This window comes from Ornithodoros turicata, chromosome 4 (genome assembly GCF_037126465.1).
Source record: "Ornithodoros turicata isolate Travis chromosome 4, ASM3712646v1, whole genome shotgun sequence".
In the NCBI taxonomy this organism is placed as follows: Eukaryota; Metazoa; Arthropoda; class Arachnida; order Ixodida; family Argasidae; genus Ornithodoros; species Ornithodoros turicata.
In genome coordinates this window covers 10,692,096-10,718,460 of record NC_088204.1, presented here as the reverse complement: position 1 = coordinate 10,718,460, position 26,365 = coordinate 10,692,096, and the positions used below count along the sequence as shown (strand labels likewise).

At 45.2% G+C, this 26,365-nt stretch overlaps 1 protein-coding gene across 3 annotated transcripts in view; it reads left to right on the top strand.

The window, feature by feature from the left end:
* Positions 1-26,365, top strand: part of LOC135391009 (uncharacterized) — a 244,285-nt gene that overhangs the window by 145,382 nt on the left and 72,538 nt on the right. For 2 of the 3 annotated variants that reach the window (XM_064621065.1, XM_064621064.1), the window contains exon 5: positions 1,659-1,740. The gene's annotated coding sequence lies outside the window, so the exon portion shown is untranslated. Of the gene's footprint in view, positions 1-1,658; positions 1,741-14,436; positions 14,508-26,365 lie in introns of all 3 variants that reach the window. The other variant, XM_064621063.1, reaches the window with a different exon arrangement.

Sequence of the window (26,365 nt, the reverse complement as noted above, 5' to 3'; positions counted from 1 at the left end):
AAGGACAGATTTGCGTAACAAACTTCAGCTCGTGATAAATGGACTGGTTGAAGAGTGCAGGCGAGAGAGCAAGACGCAGGTGCGTTGATGAGGTGGGGCTCTCTCGTAATTCCTCGAACGCATCGCGAGGGTACGGACTCGCGTAGGACTTGATTGGAGGCAGTAGAGGAGACCGGAAGTGGAACCGGAAGTGAATTCGGAAGTCCAACAGGAAGCGTGCACCGCCACCGTAAGGTGCGCGCACGTAATTTCCGGCGCCGGGAATAACAGGAGCAGCGAAGGAGGCGTGAAATGGGAAAGGGCGAAGCGGAAGTTGGACCGGAAGTTGAGGTGTGAAAAAGTGGAAGCGAATCTCTGCGAGGTAAATGAAAATCGCGGAAGCATGCCCGATAGAGAAGAGCGTTTGTGTCAGCCTGTTTGGGAGTTTATTGCTCTTTTGGAGTGCTCTGATGAGGAGAAACTGTGGCTCTTACCCTGCTTTGGGAGATGCAGACTCTTTTTTTTTTTTTTTTTTTTTTGTTAGCGTTAATTCGTACCGGGGCACATCTGCAAGCAGACGCATTATTACGAGGCCTGTGCGGAACGCGAAAACGCGAACTTCGTGCTTCTGATGTGCAGGCTTACCCGACATAAAGCGCGCGTATTGTAATGAAGATAAAGTTAATTTTAAAAACGGTTCTGGAGCCAAACTATCTGTTGGAGAACGTAATATTAGTTAAAAATTCGTATAAAAGGTGTCCTTATTCAATTTATTTGTCGAAAATTCGCGAAACAAAACTAGATTGAACAACAGAGAAATTTGAAAAGCTGCTGCCGCTTGCTAGGTATTGTGTGTACAAATGTCTGCATAGTTTCGTAGGAGCTAGGGAAGCATCCCCTTTTAGGACAGATGACTTTCTAACCACTTTTTTTAAAGAAAAAAGTGATAGCGTTTATAAGCTGACGGTCAAAGTTTCGTCTCACTTGTATAGCGATCTGCGTTTAGACTAATTTAGACTAAAAACTGTCGCTCTTGACTCGTCAAAGTAAAAAAAAAAACGAAATCCAGCCATGAGTAATGAATAGTGTTAATTAAAAAAAACACAATGTATTGATACTATAAACCGCCGCAGGAACCATCTTCGTTTTACGGTCACATAGCACTTATCTCCGTTCCATCGCTCTACGAATTTGCAAAGTGACATCGACTAACAAATGAAGGAATCGAAGCGCCCGCGGGTGCCTGTTGCGATTAGGCATAACACTCAGCATACGAGTACTGGTTGAATGTTTTTGTGTTCGCTGAGTTTATGAACGATTTGCGCGGTTTTCACTATCATTTTTTACAAACAATGACGTACAATTAACCAAAAGCCAGCTGTATAGAATCTGATTATCCGTAACTGAACCAACGAATAATCCACGCCATCTATCAACGACGTGATCACTCACATATTCCTTTTACGTGCACAAATTTTAACGTCGTTAACTAGGTGCTGCAAAAGCTAATTACGTATTTTAAAATGCGGACACGCGACAGGTCACGTAATGAGACCTCGCTAGGCAAATATTCTGCTAAGCAACTGCGGGGTTTCTTCAGCGACAGTAGTTACTTACGGCATTAGAGGCGCAGCAGAATAATTTACTTTGTCTCATTGAATAATTTATTTCTCTTTCAGTCACCTTTATTGCGGCCGCTGCTCCTCTGGGACTCCTGGCTTAAACTGCAAAAGCACAGGTCGTTCGGATACGAACGACTCGGTGAGATCTACTGCCGCTTGTTATCAGGGATGGGCAGTATTTAAATACAGTGTACATATTTAAAATACTATTTAAAACATGAATATGTGTATTTATATTTTGCATTTAAATACAGAGTTGAAAAATTTATTTAGAATTATATTTAAATACCAATTTTCGGGTATTTATTCTTGTAAATACTTTATACAGGTTGTCCCAGAAAACGTGTCATTGAAGTTTAATTAAAAAACTACGCCACGTAGAATCATGCGGTCAACGGCATTTGTTCTTACTGGATTTTTGCCACCACCTGATGTGCATGTCATTCAACCTAAGTTTAATTATGTAAATTTTTGCGAACTAAACTCGGAATTTTTTTAACTCGGGTCACTTTTTTGCCCCACCAATGTGAAGAGCGTGCCGAATTTACTCGAATGAATGATAATTGACAGGCATAATCAAGAGCTATCGTATTGGAAAAAATAGCCGAAAATCATTGCTATACAGGGCCCCCAGAAGATAGCGCGCAACGGACTTTTCAGCGAAATAATTGTTAGCGCGACGAAAGGATGTTGGGAGCTCATCCCGCAACGGCATGGTAGAAAGAGATAACACAGACATAGCTTATCGCGTCCGGCTTCGGCTGGGACCATACCCTCCCTCTCCCAATTTCAAGAACTGACACTTTTTCTACTATCACTCTGTGGGCTGGGAGAAGCTGTTCTCCTTTCCGAATCTGATTGTACAGCCGAACAGAAGGTGCCTAAAAGAAGCAGCCTTCGAGAAATGTCTGAAATTAATATCGCCATGATAATCTAGCAAGTAAATGCTATTGTTCCTCGCTGGTTCGTTCTTATGATCATCGTTATTTCTGCAATTGCAGATGACATCTTCTTCACATTATTTATGGTAGTCACTACAGTATTTAAGTGCTGTATTTATATATTGTATTTAAATACAAACGTTGAAAATTATTCATGAAGAGTATTTAAATACCCCTTTCAGCAATGTATTTTGTGTTTATAGTTAAATTTTTAAATTTCACGTTAGCGCCGCGGAGCAACTGTGGCTATGAGAGGCGTACAGACGTGGACAGATGGAGAGAGGACAGCAGGAGGGAGTGGGGGACCGGGGGTTAGTATGCGTCCTGGGCCGACTTCAGGGGGAACTGTGCCAACATTCGTCTGGAAATTGTTCGGAAAACCCAGGGAAAACCTGAAACAGCACAGCCGGTGACAGGATTCGAACCCGTGTCACCTCCCAGTCTCGGCGTGGAAAGCGATCATCCTAACCACTATACCACGGGAGCTGATTTATATTTAAATACTAAAAAAAAAATGTATTTATGCCCATCCCGGCTTGTTATGCACCCACTTCGACAGGGCTGGTTACGCATGGGCTTGATGCCGCAACATCTTGTATGCGATGTTGTCGTCACTAGCACGCCAACAGTTTAAGATGGAACGTTACAGCGTTTCTAAAGCAGCATACGAACAGTAAAAACAGACAATATAGTTGTAGCACTTCCGTCGTTTCGTGTTGTCGATACACGCAATGTGTCCCGCATGCACGATTGTGGACTTTGTAGATTTTTTAGTTTCCTCTGATCAGAGTTGTACGTAACGCGTTACTACTAATTGCGTTACTAGTAATCAATTACTTTTAACGTAAACAATTTTAACGTAATCAATTAATTTTCCAAGTAATCTGATTACAATTTTCGGTAACCAATTACTGAGTAATCGATTACTTTTTTAACCTTCTGTCAACAATGGCAACACTATTCAGCAAGCCCGATCTTCGACTGAAGCAATGACGCAGAGGTCACTGTGACGGCCGTCTCTAGTCCTCACGTGTTCCATGCATACCACAGTAGTACGATAAATTCCTTACAACCGCGACCTACTGGAGCAACAGTAACAATGGTAACAAAACGAAGCGGATGTTTCAACGCCTATACGGTCGTCCGCATCTGGGACAGGAGGCGAGACAATTTAAAAGTAACGGGAAAAGTAACGCGTTACATTTCTAATCGGTAACGTATTACATTCTTGATGAAGTAATTTGTAACGGTAAAGAATTACTTTTCGCGCAGTAGTAACAGTAATTGTAATCAATTACTTTTTTCGAGTAACGTGTACAACTCTGCCTCTGATGCAGTCACAGGCATTGGAGGCTTTGCGGGTTGAGAGAACACATATTATTGCTGACGTTCCTCGCTCGGCGTATCGAAGTCGTCATACGCGCACTCCAGTTCAACGAATCCAATTCCACTCACGGCGGAAAAGAAACACGAGCAAGTTCGTGGGTAGCAGAATTATTATGCCATCTCATGGCATCTTTAAAGGGACCATGAAAGGATATCTGACAAGCCTACGAACATTTTCAATTTGTTCCCTGTACTAAAGCATTCACCCTGTGAAATATGAACCGTCCAAATAGCGAAAATATTCTACAGGGTGTATCCTATAAAAGGTCAGTCACATTTTCGTGCAAGAAGTGATACCTCCTTGATGCTATACCCCTATCACGAAAAGACTTCCTCTGCCTCAAAGTGAATAATTTATGCTAGAGGAACCTACGAAACGATTGTGGTTACCTAGCACTGTGTAACAAAATAAATATTACCATGCAAACTTTCACCTCCATCCATCGGTATCGCGCATAGGAAACACATGAAGACGAAAGTTTCTGTGGCCGTGTTCATTTTATTACGCAGTGAATGGTAACCACAATTTTTTGTAGGTTTCTCTGGCATAAGTGATTCACTGTATGGCAGCACAAGTCCGTCTCTCAAATAGATATAGTGTCACGCGCGAAAATGTCACTGACCTTTTATAGCATGCACCCTGTATATTAACCACGGCGTGAACGGCCTCAAGCAACCTAACAACGTGTTCTCGTGCTGCCTCTGCGTTGCAGCTATTCAGAATGCATCCATGCTAAACAAAATTCTATTCGTTCAACCCCCGTTCAAATTCTATCCGTTCAGCCGCCGTGAACGGCAGCTGCTACGACCCGCCTGCGAGGCGCACTGGCCGTGTCATCATACACGAAGGATGTTGCCGATTCGCGGACGGGCTTTTGCGAGCAACTTGCAAACTTCGCCATGAAATATGTTTTAATCTGACCTGGAGATAAGATTGTATCTAATCGTTGACATAAAATCCTACAAGAAGTGTAATGTAGCCGTCGACCGTTAGCATGGTTTGCGGAGCACGTTTTCTACTCTGAACTTCTTCGTCAGAAAATGTCTCTGTCGATGAACTTTTATGAGCTGCTACGTACGGAACGATCCCCAGACGCTGCGTGTGTCGCATAATCTCTTCCTGCGTCGAACAGAGTCGAATCATACCTGGAGTCAAACAGGTTCCTTCCGGACTGCATGGCAGGGTTCCGGAAGTCCCGCTGCGCAATGGACTGCATACTCGACCTAGTTACAAGTATTGAAGAAGAACGGGCTAACGGACGCCTAACGGTCGCCGCTTTCCTTGATATTAAGAGTGCCTATGACAGTGTCATACACGTGCATGTGCTACACTCGTTGTATAAGCTGGGTTTATCTGGTCGTTCATTTCGTTGGATTGCGGCATATCTGCAGGATCGCAAGGTGTTCACGCGCACAGGCAACGGGGACAGCCACTATCATGCGCAGGAAACGGGAGTGCCTCAAGGTGGTGTTCTTAGCCCGTTGCTTTTCAATGTAGTACTCTCGTTTCTGCCACAGTTGCTGCCACGGGGAGTAAAAATCAGTTTCTATGCGGATGATATCTACCTTTGGACGTCAGGGAAGCAATGGCCGGCACTGCAGACCCGGCTGCAGGGCTCCCTTGACCTGGTGATGAGGTTCCTCACAGAGCGGGGGATGAACATCTCTCCGGTAAAGACAGTCTTCCTTCCGTTCACGCGGAAACGGTTGCCGAGGTTACAGCTGGAGGTAAATGGACATGCTATGTCACGAGTTACGCATCACCGGTTCCTTGGAGTCATCGTGGATCGTTCGCTCTCATGGAGACTTGAAGTCCTAAGCCTCAAGACCAAGTTGCATGCTCGTACCAATATCCTACGATTTTTGGCAGGTTGTCGATGGGGATCATCATGTACATCAATGCTTACCCTACACACTGCGTTGGTACGGTCTCCCCTCACGTTCCACCTCCCAGTTCTTCATGATCTAGCGTCGTCGTCGGAAATGATTCTAGAACGTGCGTTGGCAAAGAGCATCAAGATCTGCCTTGGAGTTCCCAGAGCAGCGTCCAATGCGGCTGTTGTAGCCGAGGCGAGACAGCCCCCACTTCCTGTGCTACGGATGGTAGAATCGCTTCGCCATTACGTTCGACTAACAACGAGGTTTCGCCGGCACCCACTCCCAAGAGCTATTTCGACACGAAGTTTTTCGAGGTTCCATCAAGCTATTATGCCGTGCCACACTTATGTCCCCCGGCATAAGCCATTGCCATTGCACTCCAGCCCTCCCTGGACTTTGCTACAGCCTCGGGTGTTCGCGAAAGTACCGGGTCTCACGGGAAGAAAGTTCGTGCCGTCAAGTGTTGTGCGTCAGCAAACTCTTCAGGTAATGCACAGTCAAAGGGACAGAGTGTGCATTTTCACGGATGCGTCTACAAATGAGTCAGGATCCACGTGTGCATATGTCGTCCCTGAGCTCTGCATTGAGGGCTGCGCGCGATTGTCTCATCGCACTTCGTCCACGGCCACAGAGCTCCATGGGATGATCATGGCGATGCAATTTATAGAAGCACATGAAGACCCCAAATCATGGGTTGCTTACAGTGATTCACAGACCGGATTGCGAGCACTACAATTACCGGGCGGATCAGCAGGTCTTGCTTCAATCGTACACGACGCCATTAAGACTTACAACGCGTGTGTAGTACAAGGACACGGCATCATCCTTCAGTGGATCCCTGGCCATTCCTGCATACCTGGGAATGACGCGGCGGATGCAGCGGCTTCCCGGGCACATCAGTCCGGTCCGGTTCGTAAGGTGTATTTTACTCCCTCTGACACTCGCTTAATGTTGTCTGCTTTGACGAAGAGACTAAGCAGAGACCTGTGGCACAGTGATTCTGGAAGGCCGCCACTGGCCAACATAGACCCAGATTTTCGTTCGTGGTCCCACCCTGGCTTCCTCGGTCCATGGAGACCCTAATCCATCGGTTTCGTCTGAAGGTCCCATACAGCCGTAGCTTTCTACACATGATCGGGAAAGCAGCCTCCCCAAACTGCTCCATGTGCGGTGTTGTGGAAGATGTAGAGTACATTTTGATGTCCTGCGTACGATACACCGAAGCTCGTCGTCTTCTACAGTCTGAGCTGGCAGCAGTGGACAGCCGTCCGCTCAGCGTTTCAAAAGTATTTGGGCCCTGGAATCACTATGTCAGACACCGGGCGTTCTCCGCCATACGCCATAGTGAAATTTTTCCGGGATATTGATGCAGACAACAAGTTTTGAGCCTATGTGTGTTTTGTGGGGTTTGCTGTTCGACTGTTTGCGTGTTTGCGCGTTCTGTGACATCTCAGTGTGTGTGTACTTTCTTTGTCACAATCACCCCCACCACTAATCATCATCATCAGCATCATCATCGCCATCTTCTTGCTCACCTTCATTGGCATCATCATTCAAGGAGTTTTCCACCAAAGTAACTGGTGCAAGTATTGTGGAGTTGCGGAACTTACATTAGTGAGGCCAAAATCTCCATTTTATTTTTTCCTTAAAACCAACCAAACCAACCAATCTTCCTGCGTCGCTGACAATTTGCGTTTCGCCATATTTCTACTGATTTCGACGGCAGATATACGATGCCCTTACTGTCCGAACCGAAACCATGGATCCTCGTGGTCCCGCAGGGTGTGTCTTCCCGGTTGTTCACAGTTGGCTGAGAGGACTGGATGGCGATGACGTAAGCCCGCTTAGAAGGGATTGACCCGGCGATCACGCCCCGCTATTTTTCCGTGGTAAATGCGCCCCTGGTGCACGGAATATGGTTAAAATTCGATGTGTGTATTATTGTGAGGGATCATGAGAGCCGTTTCCGACAGATAACTCAGAATTCTCGAAAATCATTTCATGGTCCCTTTAATGTCAGTCGAGACGCGTTCGCAATACGGCGACCGGTATTTTTCGACCCGTACCTATCGAAATCAAACGCGAGAATATTCTTCTAACCGTGTGTTCATACTTCATACGAGCGACATCTCCACGGAATGTTCTAGTGGAAGAAAGAGCAAAGGAAAAATGAAAAGAAAAGTGCCCACGGGGCCGGAAGTTCCACCGCGTGTTTTGTTGAGCGTTCTCATGTTGCCAGAATATCGGGAGTGGAGTGCTGCGCACATAGCAGACGACACTTGGCAGACGACTGCATCTGCGTCTTTCCCTGACGTCTGCTACGGGATACGTCCTTGTGGCTTCGTTAATTCAATTGGGTTAATAACGTAATTAGGTTAATATTTAGATTAGCTTAATGTGTTTCAGTGCGTATTTGAAAGTGATAGTTTTATATAGGGCCAACCACCGTGTAGGTCAGCACGTAGCCTCATAGGATCCCGTGCTAATGACCACGTGACAAAAAAAAATTACCACCGACGATAAAGCTATTGCATGTAAACGCGTCTGGCACACAAGATAATATTGGCTGGCACGCATGCAGCTAATTAATTTATATTATTATTGTTTGACTGCCACGAGGGCCCCAAAATCGCGCACCAACAGCGCTATGGTCGGCTGGATTCGTTGTAGCCGTGCTATCCATCTCTCCATCTGCCCCACGTCTGTGCACCGCTCATAGCCATAGTTGCTTCGCGGTCAGTTATTAATGAGTTTTACTGTATCGCACGCGCAAGACACGAGCAGACCTTTGCGCATTGCGCAGAACCACGACGCTATCCTTTACGTACGCAAAGGCGACAGCGTACGTTATACTAAAACTCACTATTGGAAGGGAACCGCGGCAACGTATGGACACTGTTTCATACGAAAGTTTTAGCATATCTTTCGTTCCTTTACACTACGTTTACGTTATACTACCACACACAGACACAAGCGATGAAACACAATGCCCTTCAAATGTCACCTTGACAACGATAACGCTCCATTCTTCATCGGTGCGAGGCCCGACAGCCCGGGGCCTGCTATTCCGAAGGCTCCCGAGCACACATACGTACAACAATAGAGCCCCAGGGCCTTCGGACGTGGCACGCACAATAGGGCACGTCCATGAACGAATATTGCTCCCGTCACTGTCCGCACTCTTCTTTTGTGGTGTTTCCTAGGCGTATACGTCCGAGCCTGTTGTACAGTATAACCCCCCCCCCCCCCCCTCACATCCCTGCGAGTAATATGTGCATTGACGGGTAGACGGGGATGTGTTATGTGTTCCAAACGCGCACTTGGGATGCGAGCGCTGTCCTCTGTTCTACATTGGATACATTGCGTTTCGGATGATGATGAGAGAGAGAGGGCGTTTCGCTGCTTATCTGGATGGACGTTTTAGGGTGTGTTGGGGGAGAGTTACGATGATAGGGTCGATGTGGAATGTACGAACCTTGCGTAGGGCTTAGTGAGAATTGTGGATGAATGATGATGATGATGATGATGATCGTGGTGGTGGGCGCCACTTTGTGTGGACCGGCTACGCAACAGCGGTTATGTGAAAGTATATGTGACTGGTAAGGTGTTAAAATGGTGGCCCTTCCCCTATGTCCTTAAGAAAAGGTGCAAGTTGGCGTTGTCAATACTGTTTCAATACTGGCCCAATATTGGTTCAATCTTGGTCCAGTATTGGGCGGGTATTGGCAATATTGGTTCCATATTAGGTCAAGATGTTGTTGCTTGGGGTATACTGCCTCTCGATGGAGAGCAGGTCGGTTTGGTATGGAGTTGCATTTTATGTGCGTGTGGTTTATTATATGCAAATTTTTGGAACCGCGGTGCATCCGTTAGCTTAGGTTTCGTAATCACTTGGAATCTGAGCCATTGTGCCAAAATTTTGTGACAAAAAGAAAACGGATAGAATTTTGTTTAGCATGGATGCATTCTGAATAGCTGCAACGCAGGGGCAGCACGAGAACACGTTGTTAGGTTGCTTGAGGACTGTATTTCGTCTCTGTATTCGGAACGCCTGAATGGTACCTGCACAACGCACGTGCCCTCTTTTCACGGATATAATGGAACCCCCTTCATACGTAATAATGCTTTATAATTACTACGGACGGATCACTCGGTGATCAGACGACAAACACCACTAACCGCATCAAAATAGTTAATTTATTATTTTTTTTTTTTTAGTCAAATGCTTCACAACAAAGCTACTGACTGACTATAGTAATTTGCTGTTTCTCCTCTCGCCTAATATGTAATCTAATACTATTTTCATTTTTCGTTCTCGGCGTGTAAACGTCTAGCTCCATGCACATGCGTCTTCACCACATAGTTGGCTCTGATTTGCTCGTTGTAGGCACGCAGTTGGAAACCTGTTTTGCGGTCGCTCATCATAAAACACCCTAGAGCACGAAATTTGAATGCCTCTCAAACTACTTAGCGAAGCAACTGATTCTTAAGTTCTCATTTAAATGCCACGCAGGAATAGCGCCTGTACATGCATCTGGTTAAAAGAAAAAACGTCCGGCATCAACGACGACACTGACATTGGTCAACTTACTCTTCTTTGTGTATTTATTCCTGAAGTCCTATAGTCAGTTTAGAGCACCCGTCAATGAAATCGCGAAAATTCTAGGTTTTATTAAATTTAATGCCGGAAAACACTGCGCAGAACTTAAGTCTTACTTAGCGAACTTACAGGGTGAATTTAGCCATGGTTGCACATTTCGATCGAGTCGTTAAAATATAAGATAACGTCTCCGGCGCTTCAAACTTTGCAGACTGATAGTCATTCGTTTCAAATTTCAACCATATTTTTTTTTTTTTTCCAAATGCTATCACTTTGTAGAAAAAAAAGATAGAAGCAAAGCAAATTTTCACCCCCATGCATTTCCTATATGGCCTGTACCGCCTGCAAGCCGCCATTTTTTCCTCTGTCTGCTTCTCATTCACATCACCATGAATAGGTGGCGCTGCCTCGAAACCCTGCATCTGGTCCATCTGGTTGTTGGTTGTTCCATAGGTTTTGGTGTTACTTCGTCTCAGGCAGCGCCGCTTATACGTGGTGATGTGAACTTGAAGCAGACAGAGGAAAAAATGGCTATCTGCGTGCGGTATAGGCCATAGGAAATGCGTGGGTGTGAAAATTTGCTTTGCTGCAAACTTTTTTTTCTAGAAAGTGACAGCATTTGAAAAAAAAAAAATAATAATGATGATTGAAACTTGAGCCGAATGACTATCAGTCCGTGCAAAGTTTGAAGCGCTAGAAACGTCATTTTCTATTTTTACGACGGGATCAAAATGTGTAAGCTTTGCTAAATTCACCCTGTATTTATCGTCGACGAAAACTGTACCGTCTAAGAAGCTTCGTGCTTCGTCATTTTCTTTTTCTTTCTCCGAAGAACAAAAGCGCCGAGAAACGCAAAAATCACAAATCGGCGGCGCCTGGTATCCTTCACTCCCATGCCAATCTGCACTGCAGCACAGCGAGATACACGTATGCCGCATTGCGAACCTCCTCCATGCCTTCCCGCGTATATGTATAGTCTCGCACTTGAAAGAGACCACTATTTTCCCTGTTCTTCCTCAAAAAATTACACCCTTTCGCTTCGACTGCATCCATACTCGAATACGTACTCCCTTTCTTTTCCGGAAGCTATCCATATTTTTTCCTATAGCGTCAAATCTTAGATATCTCCTTCGCCCCCTCCGTCTGGAATTCAATGTTGTGCCATCTCGAACGGAATCTTTGCTCCAATCGACTCTGCAGTCTTTGTTCGCGCTCATATTATCCCTTCTAGTTCCTCCCTTTTTAGATGTAATGTTGGCATTACCGGAGCGTTCGATTTCATCCCTGTTTTCTGTGCCAGGACCGACATGGACCTAAATATATGTGTGCGCACTGTGGGGGCGCCAGGCACCGTCGTGTATGTATGAATGGAATATTCTTGATGAAGAACAGGCCTGTTCTTTGGAGTTAGAACGTGATCCGTTATGCTTCTCCGAATGGAACTCTTTTAGCCTTACTTTTCTCTTTCGTTTTTTTTTTTTTTTTTCATCTTTTCCCGTGATCATATGTTTACGGCGCCCCGACGAGCAAAGCTTCCTTTTTTGAATTTTTTTTTTTTTACAATATTAATCTGTGTATTTCCATATCAATGTTGGTCGCAGGTGAGCTCCTGCATATGAGATGAAGATTATCTTTCCGTTTCGTGCGCAGTTTTTCGGAAGTAAATGTAAAAAAGCAAGAAGCTTTAAAAAATGTTATTGCTTCACCTTACCACTGCATTACGCTTCTTGATTTTCATTATTATTTTTTCCCATTCCAGCACCGCGCGTAATATTTCATGCGGCACGACTTTTCAACTGGATATTCCGCCCTGAAGTGGTTTTTTCTTTAGTCTTTGTGCGTGGTTGTGAATTTACCGATGATTCTATGAAAGCTTAGAACACTGCACAAGAAGGAAGAGGAAAACACTACGGGATATGATATGAGGTAAAAAAAATCTCAGGGAAATGAAACGAGTTCTGTCAAAAGCAAGCTGTTGCTTGCAGGACAATACGGTCCCAACCGAATGCGAGAGATCCTGTGTCTTTTATTTAAAATGAGGTAGCTTTTGCTTCATATTCTCCTTTATTGTCCTTCATGAAAGCACCAATGCGGTATCAAGTTGCTTGATTAAGACAAGCCATTTCGCGAAACAGCAGAACGAACCTTTACTATACTGGAGTATTATAAGTAGAGCGCGGATTTTCATACAAATGCATGTATTTTTCTCTATATGGTTTTGTATCTGAACGACGAAAAAACACTATTAGTCTTGGTTTGGGATCGATCAGAAGGCTTCTACCGTGCATCTAAATGCATGTTTTGCACGTTCTGACAAATTTCGCATGAAAGTGCATGAATGGTGCACATTTCGCAATATTTTCAAGTGCGACGGGTAGCTTATTCGTTTTTCATGGATGGTTTTGCTGGTTTGGGGACCGCGTTGGGCCGTCTTTCGCGAAGATTCTGCTCAGAATCGAATATTTTATCGGTGGAGTGGGGTGAGGTCCGGTGTTCAGCCCGTATCCTGGCTTCTCCGTCCTCCACTGCGTTAATGGCCGTACTTCACCTTCACTATTTTAACGTTACGAAGACGGACGGCGTTCGCGTTTTAGTCGTCATGATACAGTGCCGAACGCGAAGTCATGACGAAACAAGTCTGAGCACGGGGCAACACGAACATACACATCGAAGCTCAAAGTTGATCTTCGTGTGTACGTTCGTGTTTTTCGTGTTGCCCGTGCTCAGGCATGTTTCGTCATGGGTTTCGTCCACCAGCTAGCATCGTTGATGATAACCAATGTCGTGCTGTAGACTGGGAGATGGTGGGTTCGAATCTGACCACCGGCTGTGCTGTCTGAGGTTTTCCCTGTGTTTTTTTTTTTCGAAGACTTTCCAGTCGAATGTCGACACAGTTCCCCCTGAAGTCGGCCCAGGACGCATACTAATCCTCATGTTCCTACACTCCTTCCTGCAGTCCTCTCTCCATCTGTCCACATCTGTACGCCGCTCATAGCCATAGTTGCTTCGAGGCGCCAACCGGAAATGTAAAAAAACAAAGCTATTGTATCAGTCATGCAAAGCATTCAGCTCCATGATTTATATCGGTGGCGCAAGTGTTCGTTGTTGTGTGCTGAAGCGGCTTTATTTTATTGTGTGATCGCTAATAAAATACTCACTTTTTTTTATAAAAAAAGGCATTCGGTGCATTGCATTCGTACTAAGAACAATGAAAGACATTGCATATATAGATGATTTTTATTTTTCGATTTATATTTCGATTATTTTCAGTGCATGGTTGCATGCACATGTCGGGAGTTTTTAGTGCATACTTATCCGCGTTCATGCACTGAGGCATGGTACCGCAATTGTTGCGGTGACCCCCTCATTCCGTCGTCATTCATATAGTTGTTGTTGTTATCCCCGTTCTATAACTAACAAATATGTAGTGTTGAGTGAGTAAATGCCGTGTGCCTAGACGCAGATAACTTTTATGGGGGTGGGGGAAGTAAGTACTGTGGTCGCCAGTAAGATAGCTTATGCTGTTTTTATGGTAGCCATGTTGCCGATCTGCTTTACAACACTACATCTAGCGTACTGTATTAGGAACGTAGCCTGGGACATTGTTCATACCATATACACATGCAGGTACAGGCACATACATGATATAGACACACGGACACAGATGCATATAGGGGTGGGTGGGCATATACAACGGAGCCTGCAGTCCTTATGTTGTCCGGAGGTAGACCGATTAAATAGTAAGTAGAAAACATCCCCGTCAAAAGAATATAAGCTACTGTATATACCCCCAGCGGTGTAACCTGATAGGGGGGTTTCGGGGGGTTCAATTCTCCCTTCCCCGAAATCATACATTTGGCAGTGCATTTGAGTGAGGGAAACGAGGGTGACGTCATTTTCCCCCATATAAAGTCCTCATAGAACCCTCCTGCAATATTTTTCTTACTACGTCACTAGTATACCCCATTCAGGAAAACACATCCAACTATGTATAGCTCAGAAAAAAAGTTTATATAATGTCTTCATATAGGCGGCTACCGCAGACGTCCAAGGGGTGCCAGAAATCCTCCATCGACATCAACGAAGCCATAGCAACGTTCCGTGAGTTCGATCCGTACATAGCTTATCTTACTACTTCGTTTTTCTGCAGGTCGTGTATTGGTTATGTCGTTCCTCCAACGTGAGAGGTGGAGAGGGGAACAAATATCGGATCCCTATCTCACACCTGATCCCTTTTACACTGCGATGCTGCTGTGTGGGATCAATGTCTGGATTTTTTTTTCTTCCTGCTCCCAGACTGACAGGCTGGTGCGTGAAGAGAAAACAGATGCCTCGTTCTGTCTGTACGGTTTCGCAACCGCTCTGACAAAAACTATACTTTATTCTGTTATATTCATCATTCAGGATTCGCGATTAGAAAGTGCGGACGAGCATGAGCTAAACCACATCCTTCAAATGGAACTGTCCTACGGACTGACATTGATAACGGATCGGAATAATTGACTCACAGCAGGAAAAGAGACGATGGCGTGTAATCAACGCCACCTATATATATATATATATTTTTTTTTATTTATTCCGTGTTAGCGCCGCGAAGCAACTGTGGCTATGAGCGGCGTGCAGATGTGGACAGATGGAGAGAGGACAGCAGGAAGGAGTGGGGGACAGGGGGGGTTAGTATGCGTCCTGGGCCGACTTCAGGGGGAACTGTGCCGACATTCGTCTGGAAAGTCTTCGGAAAACCCAGGGAAAACCTCAGACAGCACAGTCGGAGGCAGGATTCGAACCCACCACCTCCCAGTGTTCAGCACGACCTTGGCTATCACCAACGAGCGGGATGCCTTAACCCGCTCTGCCATGCCGCTGGTCCTCTGTTGTCACGTGGTCACACAAGTCATATAAAGCCCGGATGTCGTCTGCTTCGGCCAATCACCGCTGCCTATTTCGAACGCAGGATTTCTGTTGCTACCAGTGGCTACCCATATGGCTGATGGCGGCTGGTCTCCATGGCGACAGGGCCCGAAAACACGGCCGTGTAGGCGGACCCTTAATGACGACGTCACGTCCGCGTGGCGGACTGGTTAGCGTGCTGGCCATGTCATGTCGAGACTGGGAGGTACACGGGTTCGAATCCCGGTGTCGGCTGAGCTGTCTGGGGGTTTTCCTGGGTGTTTGCTCGGACGCTGTCAGACATACGTCGGCACATTTCCCTACGAAGTCGGCCCAGGACGCACATTCCCCAGAGCGCTAGTCGTGACGTTGCCCACCTCTGTGAGGCCAACAACGGCGAGCCCTTTTACCACCACCATCACCACCCGTACCACCCCGTGCCCTTGTTGCTATCATCCTCTTCCTCTATTTACAACAACAGGTACAACAAATGCATTTCATAAAATGGTAACGAAACATGAGCAAGACGATGGCGCATCCCGGACGCTCCACGAACTTCAGACCATGTCCAATTAACCATTTACGACAAACGGAGACAGCATGCAGATGGTTTTAGATCACGCCATTATTGACAACCACTCCATTTCGCTAGTTTGCCGCGCGGTGGCGCCAGCTCTTTCTGAAAAGGGGGGGGGGGGTATACGTTTATTCACACAAAAGGACTGAAAGGGCGGATTAGGTTGTACATTTGCGAGTTCCTGTATTCCTCTATTCATCGCACTGTTAAGGAAACAGACTCAGGAGAAGAGGCTGTTCGAAATATCGGCGGTCCTCGTCCTGAGCTTCCTAACCGGACAACCGGATCTTCTATTTTTCCATCTTCATGGCGCTGTCCTCTTCAATACGAACAATATGGCTGTCGTGTCCTGCAAGGAATGCGCGTTATTGCGTGCGTTGCTACTCAGAGAGTGTAACATGCAGGCGAATCACGTTTTCGTAACATATTCGTCTGCCTCCAACCAGGCGGAACATACGTTGCTTGTTCTGTGACAGGAAAGACTTCCTTGTCGCGCTTACTGTATAGTACATGGGTGACAGTGCGATTAACGCTCTCAAGTCTTTACTCTTTCGTTCTTTGCCGCGAAGCTGTGTTTACTCTGAAGTCGCAAAAATCGTGGTCGCCTTATGCGTCACTGTACGGGACGACCGGACGGTCTGGAGTTTCGCAGCGGCAATCTGGCGTCGAGGAGAGACATATCCAAACATAGATAAGACGTCTCTGTAAACAGGGACCCTTTACCGGGGGTATTTGTCGAGACTGCGAGGTAAACATGCAGTGTCTCATAAGGGCGGAGGCTCTCCTTGACTTCTGGACGCGTCTTATATGCAGACAAGGTGGGGACGGGTTATTGAGTGCGCCCTCACCGTAAGTTCAAAAACCTTTCTCTGGGAACTTACGCGCGCTTTCTCCAAACGGTGTTTTGTGGAAGAGTGCATTCTTCGGAGGTTCATGTTTGAACTCCAAGCCGTGAGACGCATCAACGCCCCGATGAACGGAGATGTTTCAGTGGATTATGCTTTTTTATTATTTAATTTCTTATTTAATTTTTATTTAATAACGTTATTATTTAATTTATTTATTTAAAAGCGATTATGTGTTGCGTCGTCTTTTTGTTAGTTTCCCGGTACGGGGGTTTTTATCACTTTTAAAGTATGCTTACTCGACGCGTTTTTTTTTAAATTCATTGTTAGCGCCGCGAAGCAACTGTGGCTATGAACGGCGTACAGACGTGGACAGATAGAGAGAGGACAGCAGGACGGAGTGGAGGACAAGGGGGGGGGTGCTAATATACCTTCTGGGGCGACTTCGTGGGGAACTGAGCCAACATTCGTCTGGAAAGTCTTCGGAAAACCTCAGACGGCCCAGCCGGTGCCAGGATCCGAACCAGCGTTACCTCCCAGAGGTGTGTGTGTGTGGGGGGGGGGGGGGGGGGGGGGGAGGGACGTGGAAAGCGGGCATCCTAGCCACTAACAATTAAGCAATTGTTGAGTAAGGTAAACAGTTAAATACTGCATAAAGAAACTGTTCGTGAGAAGTAGATTCTCCGGAAATTGCGCTTCTTTATTGCCGATTGCCACGAACAGAGGGCTCTTCCAGATGATTCGTGAGGAAACAACTTCTCTTTAAAACTGCGGAAACGAGATTAATACTTCATACAAACATCTTACCTACATCGAGCTAGCTATCGCGCACCAATATGCACGAGGCGCATCTGAACAATTTGTGCCTGAATTCGGTACATCACGACGCTACACTTCCCGACGTCTGTGTGCAGCACCTCTTTCCAGACAACGCCGATCACAATCTCCACTCGGACACACACACACTTGAGCGCTTTAGGTACACAGCAGACATGTCTCGTTTCGGTTCAGATATAGTGTACGAAGCTTATAGGGTGGTTAGCACAAACATGTTCGAGTGCAAGGCTCTCGGAGAGAGCATTTCGCTGTTTCGCTCTCAAACATGAGGGGGGGAAGTGCACTTAAGTGGCGATCGGATAAACGGCTCATCTCTCGAGAGGGAGATACGAGTGACGTATTTACACAGAACGCGGACATAACGCGACCGGTGCTATCTCGGCCTCCCGTTGTCTGCGATTGCGCAGGTTTTCAGTGTCGTACGTGTTATGGTTTGTCACATGACCTCAAGAGACGCGGGTCTGTGGTTTTCGTTGGGTTCGACCGTGCGGAGTTATAAACAAGAAAAGCGAATGACATACAGTTTTCAGATGGCTGCCCTCTCCAGGGCGGCCTTACGTTATGTAGTTGTTCTTTCTTTTTTTTTTTTTAGACGACACCATCACGATCAGGATCGCCATCGCCACTCCGATAATCAAGGTCATCGCTCATATTAGAAGACCTCCCTAGTATGGGGTTCCACTCCTAATGTGGAAATCCTTCCAAAACCTCCCACTTCATCGTCAAAATATAATTGTTGTTGTTGCTGTATCTTTGCACACACCACAAAGGTGGGAGACAGTGATAAATGTGAATCAGGCATAGGCGTCAGCTACGGGGGGTTGGGGGCCTGAACACGCCCGGGAACTTTCCGTGAGGAGAGAGTACAGCCCCCCCCCCCCCCCCAAAAGTCTACTCAACTGAATCTCATTATGAACGTTTCGAGGGATACTCTGAGAATCGCGTGCTTCATGCGAGTGAACCAGGGATGGGCAGTATTTAAATACATTGTAAATAAAATACTATTTAAAATATAAATACATGTATTTATATTTTGTATTTAAATACAGACTTGAAAAATGTATTTATAATTATATTTAAATACCAATTTTCGGGTATTTATTCTTGTAAATACTTTATAAGTACTCTTAAATACAGATTATACTGACACATATCTTAAAGTTGCCCTGCATTTGACCTTTCGGGAATAAGGGCGAGTTTGGGGTGCAATTATGCCGGGTTTGCGCTAGCATGCGCATGCGACAAACCATTTTAGATGGCGAGCTTTTCACTGCTGCTGCGGACAATGGTCGTGACTACCCGATTACATTGTTGTACGAAGCATCTTCGTCAAATTTAATACCAGCATTTGTTCATCGGCACCTGTGGAGATGCTGTTCCCCTTTGCGAATCTGATTGTACGGCCGAACAGAAGATGCCTAAAAGAAGCAGTCTTGGAGAAATTTCTAATATTAAAATCGCCATGATAATCTAACAAATAAAGGCTATTCTTTCTTGCTGATTTGTCCTTATGATCATAATTCTTTCTGTAATTCCAGATGACATCTTCCTCACAGTATTTATGGTAGTAGTTACGGTATTTAAATACAGTATTTATATTTTGTATTTAAATACTCATGTTGAAAACTATTTATGAAGAGTATTTAAATACCCCGGTGAACAAAGTATTTTGTATTTATATTTAAATACTCAAAAAATGTATTTATGCCCATCCCTGGAGTGAACACGTAAAATCCCGTAAAAATTTGTCTCACAACGTCACAACGCGGAAATCCCAGCAAGTCTCGTCTGGATCAGTCTTGGGTAAGTTACTTCTAGAAAGTAACTGAGTTGCAGTTATAGTTACTTTCTTGGCTAAGTAACCAAGTTACAGTTATAGTTACTTTCTTGGTCAAGTAACTAGTTAGAGTTACAGTGACTGTGAGAAAGTAACTTAGTTACATTACAGTTACTTTTTATAAAAATGACCATGAGAGGGTGATACAATCGTTAAAAACGTACGTTTATTTACATTTACTTAAGTGCGATAAACGTATTATTGCACTTAACCAGTACAGTTACAGTTAAAAGCTACTTTTCTGGAACTGTAACTAGTTAACCCCAAAAGTAACTAGTTACAGTTACAAGTTAAAAGTAACTTAGTTACTACCCAAGACTGGTCTGGATAAACGAAGTGTGCATATAGGAGTCTTTTTTTTTAAATCCGTGTTTACGCCGCGAAGCAACGGTGGCTATGAGCGGCGTACAGACGTGGACAGGTGGAGAGAGGACAGCAGGAAAAAGTGGGAGGCAGGGGGGTTAGCATGCGTCCTGGGCTGACTTCATGGAGGAACTGCGCCGATATTCGTCTGATGTAGGAGACAGACGCGAGCGAGACGGCACAGAAGAGTTGTTTAATTAACTGTCACCAACTCGCACAGATTTTAATAAGTCTTGTCTGAAACTTGTGACTTCGATAATGCTTAGAAAAAAAATAAAAAACACAAATAAAAATGGAAGCTGCTGACAATGACGTCACTCCCGGGAGACGACTGGCCTTAAAATTCAGTTATATACAGGGTGTTTCAGTTAAATCCCCGGGCTCAATAATTTGCGAACGGGTGCACCAATCGATGAACTTTCTTTTTTACAGATAGCTGTCCGATACCACCTACACGCTGCGCGCCGTGTGAATGAGTGGGAGACCTCTAATCATTTAAAGAAAAATTCAAATGAGTTTGGTGAAAAAACTCTAAAGCAGGGCGCCGTCGACATTAAATTGGATACTACCCCCTTTTGGGACCTTTAGGACACTTTTTAGAGAAAAATCTGCCACCGAAGTGGGTCATTTGTTTGCAGAAATTAATTGGTTTCGGTTTACATACTCTTGTCGCGGCTGGTCGCGGTGAAGCCCAAAAGGACGCTCTTCCACTTTCTTATCCACCAATGAATTACGTCCTTTTGCGCTGCGCCGCGACCAGCCGCGACAAAAAATATGTGAACTGAAACCAATTAATTACTGCAACAAATGACCCGCTTCGGTGGCAGATTTATCTCTAAAAGGTGTCCACTGAAGGTCTCGAAAGTGGTAGTACCCATTTTAATGCCGACGGGACCCTTCTTTTCACGAAACTCATTTGAATATCTGTATTTAAATAATGAGCTCCTCCCACACATTCACATGTTGCGCAGCTTGTAGGTGCTGACCGTCAGATACTTAATTTTACAGACAGATACGAAAGTTTGTGGGGTGCTACGTGGACGTATTGCTTAGAACGGGTGTTGACCACTATTTTTAGGACTCGTGAGTTGTTCACGTAACTTAGTATTTATCAGATAGTTATTAATCACCAAAGATCACTGTCGGAACAGTTCTTTTTATGAGTATTTTTATTGGTAAAAACGTACACCGGCACGACAACATTAAAAACAAGTACAAGTTTTTTTGTTTTTTTTAACAAGGAATAGTAACTCGGCTTCTGCCTCGCTGACCTTTCCTTTTTGCCTACCTTTATTTTCTTTTCGTAATAAACATATCCCCCCCCCCCCAAGTAAAAGCTTGACGTTTCGGGAACAGTACTGTTCCCATCATCAGAAAGAAGCGTCTTGACTGAATTGCGTGAATATGAGTATTTCTATAAATAAATTTTTGTTCTTTAAACAGTTTACTGCAATTCTTCACTGCGGCACTCGACTGCAATTTTTCCGATATTACCTCCAACATCCCATGTAATGCAGGCAAAGCACAGTATACATGGATATGTCACAAGCATCGTTCAGGACTCCATTTAATAAGTATCGCTCCGACGTGATTAAAAAAGGAAAACACATCCCAATTTGTCAATTCAACTCAATTCAGTTCAAAATATTTTATTGTCACCTTATCGCAAACACTCTAAATGTATGTACTCACTTTGAAGAACTCGAGAATCCCAGTGCTCTTTGCGCGCGCATTGCATCCTGGGCGCTTGCTGAGCGGGCCAACAAAGAGTAATCCTTCACATCTTGCTTTCGCTTACCTTGACACGTCGTGCACAATGGACCGGTAGGGGAGAAATCGGAACAGTTTCGAGGTCACCCGTTTCTTTCGTATTAATAAACTCCCACAGTGCAAGACGACGCTAAGCACTCTGGGGTTTTCTCAACTCGTCTCTTATCGATGTCTCAGTGTATATCATCCGGTAAAAATTAAGCTCATATATATTTATTTACTTTATTTATTTATTTATATATATATATATATATATATATATATATATATATATATATATATATATATATATATATATACGAAAAATCTGTATCGCCTAAAAAAAGACACACACACACACACATATATATAGGGTCTTTTTTTAGACGATACGGATTTTTCATGAAAAAACTACAAGGGCTATAGACACGTTGTATTCACTTCTATCATCTCTGGGGCCGGCGGACGTTCTTGGCCATATGTTGCTCAACCGTCAAATCACTAATTACCTAAAGATCGTTAACTAACTTTTTAATTATAAAAGCTACGAAGTTGTCCCAATGAGAGCATCTGTTCCTTTCGGTGACCTGATATCGTAGCCGTTTTCAGAACAAAAATCCGTTCGGTAGATCGTCCGCAAAAAATTTGTGAAGGAACCCCTTTTATTTATTTATTTTGTTCATTGCGCATCTTTGGAGACCCGTCTTTCCTTCACCCCCAGTGTGAGAGGGGGAAAGACCACACTGTCGCCCCTTGCGTCCTGGAAAAAGATTAACAGAAAATGCAGCCCACGATAACGGCAGTTCCGATAGCGTTGCCCGATACACGTGTTTTTGTTTTGTTTCCGCAAGTTAAAGCTTATCTTCGACGCATGAGGCGCCTTCACCATCTCATATTGGTGTTGAAGGAAAGACGCGTCTCGGAAGATGCGCAATGAAAAAAAATAAAGAAAGAAATGGTGTTCCTTCACGAATTTTTTGCGGACGATCTACAGAACGGATTTTTGTTCTGAAAAGGGCTACGATATCAGATCACCGAAAGAAACAGATGTTCTCATTGGGACAACTTCGTAGCTTTTATGTTAGAAAAATAATTAATGATTTGACGGTTGAGCAACATATGGCAAAGAACGTCCGCCGGCCCAGAAACGATATAAGTGAAAACGGCATGTCTATAGCCCTTATAGTTTTTTGATGAAAAATCTGTATCGCCTAAAAAAAGACCCTGTATATTTACTTATTTATTTATTTATCTCCAACCTTCATTAGGTCATTCGTCAGGGTAGCCGCGACGCAAAACTACAAGTCGAGGAAATGCTTGCGCATGGTTGTTGTTTATGCGCTCTACCCAAATTAAGACATAACTACACATGATTGGTGTTATAATAGGACTCTTATGTTGGACTGCATCTCTCGACAGTTTCCACGATACATGCGCTAATGCACCCATAGAAGGGAGAACCCCGTGCGAAGTACACAAACACTGGCCCAAATTGGCATCGATCCATCCTTCGCAAACAATGACAAAATAAATCAGTTCTCCAATTTCTCACGAAGATATACAACACAACTTAGAAATAGACAAAAAGAAAGTACACACGGACTCGGGAAAACAAAACAATAAAGGCACGACTACGTTCGTTTCGTCTTCCGTTCGGCATTTGCGGGAGAGAAGCTCCGACACCCACTAAAGCGTCTTGTTTTCTTCGCAATCACTCCTCGGATTCTCTCTGTCTGTCTCTCTTGTATTCACTCACAGTTGGAGTTCTTTCTCCCCAGGTGGCGCTTTCTTTTTTTTTTGCAGCACCGTTCGTAGACGTAAAGCCGAGAGATAAAGCCAGGCACGGAGAATTTCCGAGGTGAAATTGCTGCGCGTATAACATATTCGTGCGCGAACAATCTCCGGGTCTCCCTTCGTCATCATTTTCCCGTGTGACACCCTTTCCTATTGTCTATGTACTCCCCTGTTTGCGAAGATACGGCGATATTGAAGATCTCTTTGTCTTCTCTCTCTCTTTCTTTTTTGTTTTTGGCACACGTATGGTATCAGTATAACCGGAATGAGCATTTCGACGGAATGGTACAGCTTGATATTTTCTTTTAATGCGAGCTTTTGTTTGTCGGCGTTTACTATGCAGCGTGAAATTGAAATATTCGTCGATTTCCGGAGGCGTCCTGCGATGTGGATGTCGTTCGTGCTAGGAGATACTGTTCCTCAAGGGAGATAATTTCGTGTAGTAATCTTCGATGTTGAGAATGCCGGTTCGAAAGCAGTCCTCCGAAACTATTCACTCCAGGCGGATGCTACTCAAAGGGACATGATCTCTTCAACTGCCTCTGGGCATTTTCTGAGCGATTTGAAACTAATTTAGATATCACATACTAAGCTACAAATATGCTCGGAAAAGACTTAAAAGGGTATACTAAAGTGAAAAAATTTCTCCTAATGAAACGAAAGCTGCAGTTACCTTAACACCAGCACAAAAGGAACGGGAGACTATTCATTACGTCGTTCATGATTTATGAGCGAAACAACGTTCAATTTATGCTTTTCCTCTTCCCCTCCTTCTGAAGAAGACTGAAAATGCGGAGCACTCTCTCTCTCATTGGTCTCCGCAAACGATTCGTGCAATCATCGCGGCAGATCGTTGAGGAGACCAATCAGAGGCCTCTCTGCGTTGTCGGACTCCGTGCTGCGTGAAGCCTGCCCCGGATTTTTCGTAGACTTTCGAGGGACAGTCGTCGACGCTGCCCTCGAAACCAGACCCCTGGTTGTCGCACGAACACCCTTTCTTAATCCTTCTCACCGCTCTCTGTCCATTATCCACGATTGTACGTTGCTCGTATAGCAGCAGTTGCTTCGCAGTCCTAACGGGGAATCAAAATAAACCGAACCAAAATCTAACTTCTCCGCTGACACGTGCGGTACCCTATCTCGCTATCTCCCACGTCACACTCGCTTAAATTTTCCTCGTTTACTTGAACCTACCACGACATTTTAGAAAACTTCTTTCGAAGGGACAGCCGAACCTAAAAATCCCATCTCACCTTTTTAAGCGTCACTGTCGTTCAACTCTGCCGTTCCCTTCTCCTTCTTCCCGTATCACCTTTTTTCCCCCGTCCTCCGCTCTCGCATAATATGCTCGTGAAACGGGGGGGGAAAAGAAAGGAAAAGGCAACAGCACACTCCACCGCTAAGCGTCACCTGAGGACGGGAGAAGGGGGTGAGGAAGCTGTCACAGATCCAGCGTCCTCAAAGTGACAGCTGAGCATTTCACATCTTCCCTTTTACCCCTGAGGGTTGGGTCCGATGATACTTCGTTCTTTCCTCTCTTTCTATCAAAGTGCTTCCTGTTGCCTCTGGGAGAGACGCCATTGAAACGTCTGACCGGCGTTCCGAAAGTGAGTGCCGGACGCGTATAGTCAGCGATATTGCTATTCATTAATGCGTGGATGGATAGAGAATAGGTGGAGGGAACCAGATAGGGACGCTCTTTCTCTCTGTCTCTCTCTCTCTTTCTTTCCCTCTATCTCCGCGCGTTTGCAGCGATTTTTTGGTTTCTGTGTGACGGGATATGGAACCTTTTTCCCAGGGTGTTTCGAAAGGCACAGTAGCGGCAGATTAGCGCAACGCTCGATGAGAGAGGTGCTGTTCGCGATACACGAAAGTTGCAGTAGCTGCCTGCTGAAAAGGCTTAAACGTGAACATGCGAAAGCTCCCGATCTTCATCTTTTCGTTATCCCATAAAGTGTGGTGGTGGCGGGGAAAGGGCGCGCCGTTGTTGGCGTCACAAAGATGGGTGACGTCATGGCTAGCGCCCCCACGGGCAATGTGCGTCCTGGGCCGGCTTCTAGGGGAGATGTGCCGACATATGTCTGAAAGCGTCCCAGGAAAACCCAGAAAAAAGCCCAGACAGCATAGCCGGCACCGGGTACCTCTCAGTCTCGACGTGACATGGCCAGCAAGCTAACCACTGAGCCACGCGAGCTGGCTATCCCATAACTTCGCTATCCCACTTCGGCCTGTGATTCGCCACGAGCTCTTGCGCGAGCCTACCAAAGCGGCTTTGGAGCACGCGGACTTTAGATATAACGATAGCGATTCGCTATATGTGAAACTTGAATATCGGACTACCTAAACCAGACTACCTAAATCAGTAAAGCATTTAGCGTACGCAACGCCCTGAAAGCGCGACGACTTTACTCATTCACGCAACGTCCGTGACGTGCCCATGGAGCTATACAACGCGCAGAACAAGGAGGGGACGTGCACTCTAAGTGAAAGGGAGAAAAAAAGTGTAAATCGGGGAGCAATTACAGCTTGTAGTTCTGGCAATGCATGTAGTCCCAAAAAGGACCAAAGTTATACATTTTCTTTTTTTTTAGTGTGCCTCCCCCGCTTGCATAGGCGCCGAAGCAAAGCAGGGTCACGTCATCCCACTTTCTACGCAACAACGACGACAGTGTCCGTCTCTCCAGTGGTGGAGCTCACGCACATTACCTGTGCGATGTCGAAGATTTATGCTTTCGAAATATTCCGTTTGACGGCTTGTTCCTTGTCTCTATGGCGACCACTCTGTTCTACGTCCGGAACAGCAAGCATCCCCCCCCCACGACCTTTTTTTTGTGTGTGTGCGTGGGGGGGGGGGGTGAAATGCCATGTTTGTACCCTCTGCAGTAACGTCCCTATAGTTCTAGCGCACACAAGTAGCTGCACCATATAGTACGCACGAAACAACTATAGATGGACACTCCGCGCAACCGAAAGCAATAACGCAAGATTGGCAGGCTGCGTTTTCAGCGGATCCACTGGAAAACAAGAAGACCGCTAACAGAGTCGAGCAGGAAACAACTTTGTGGAT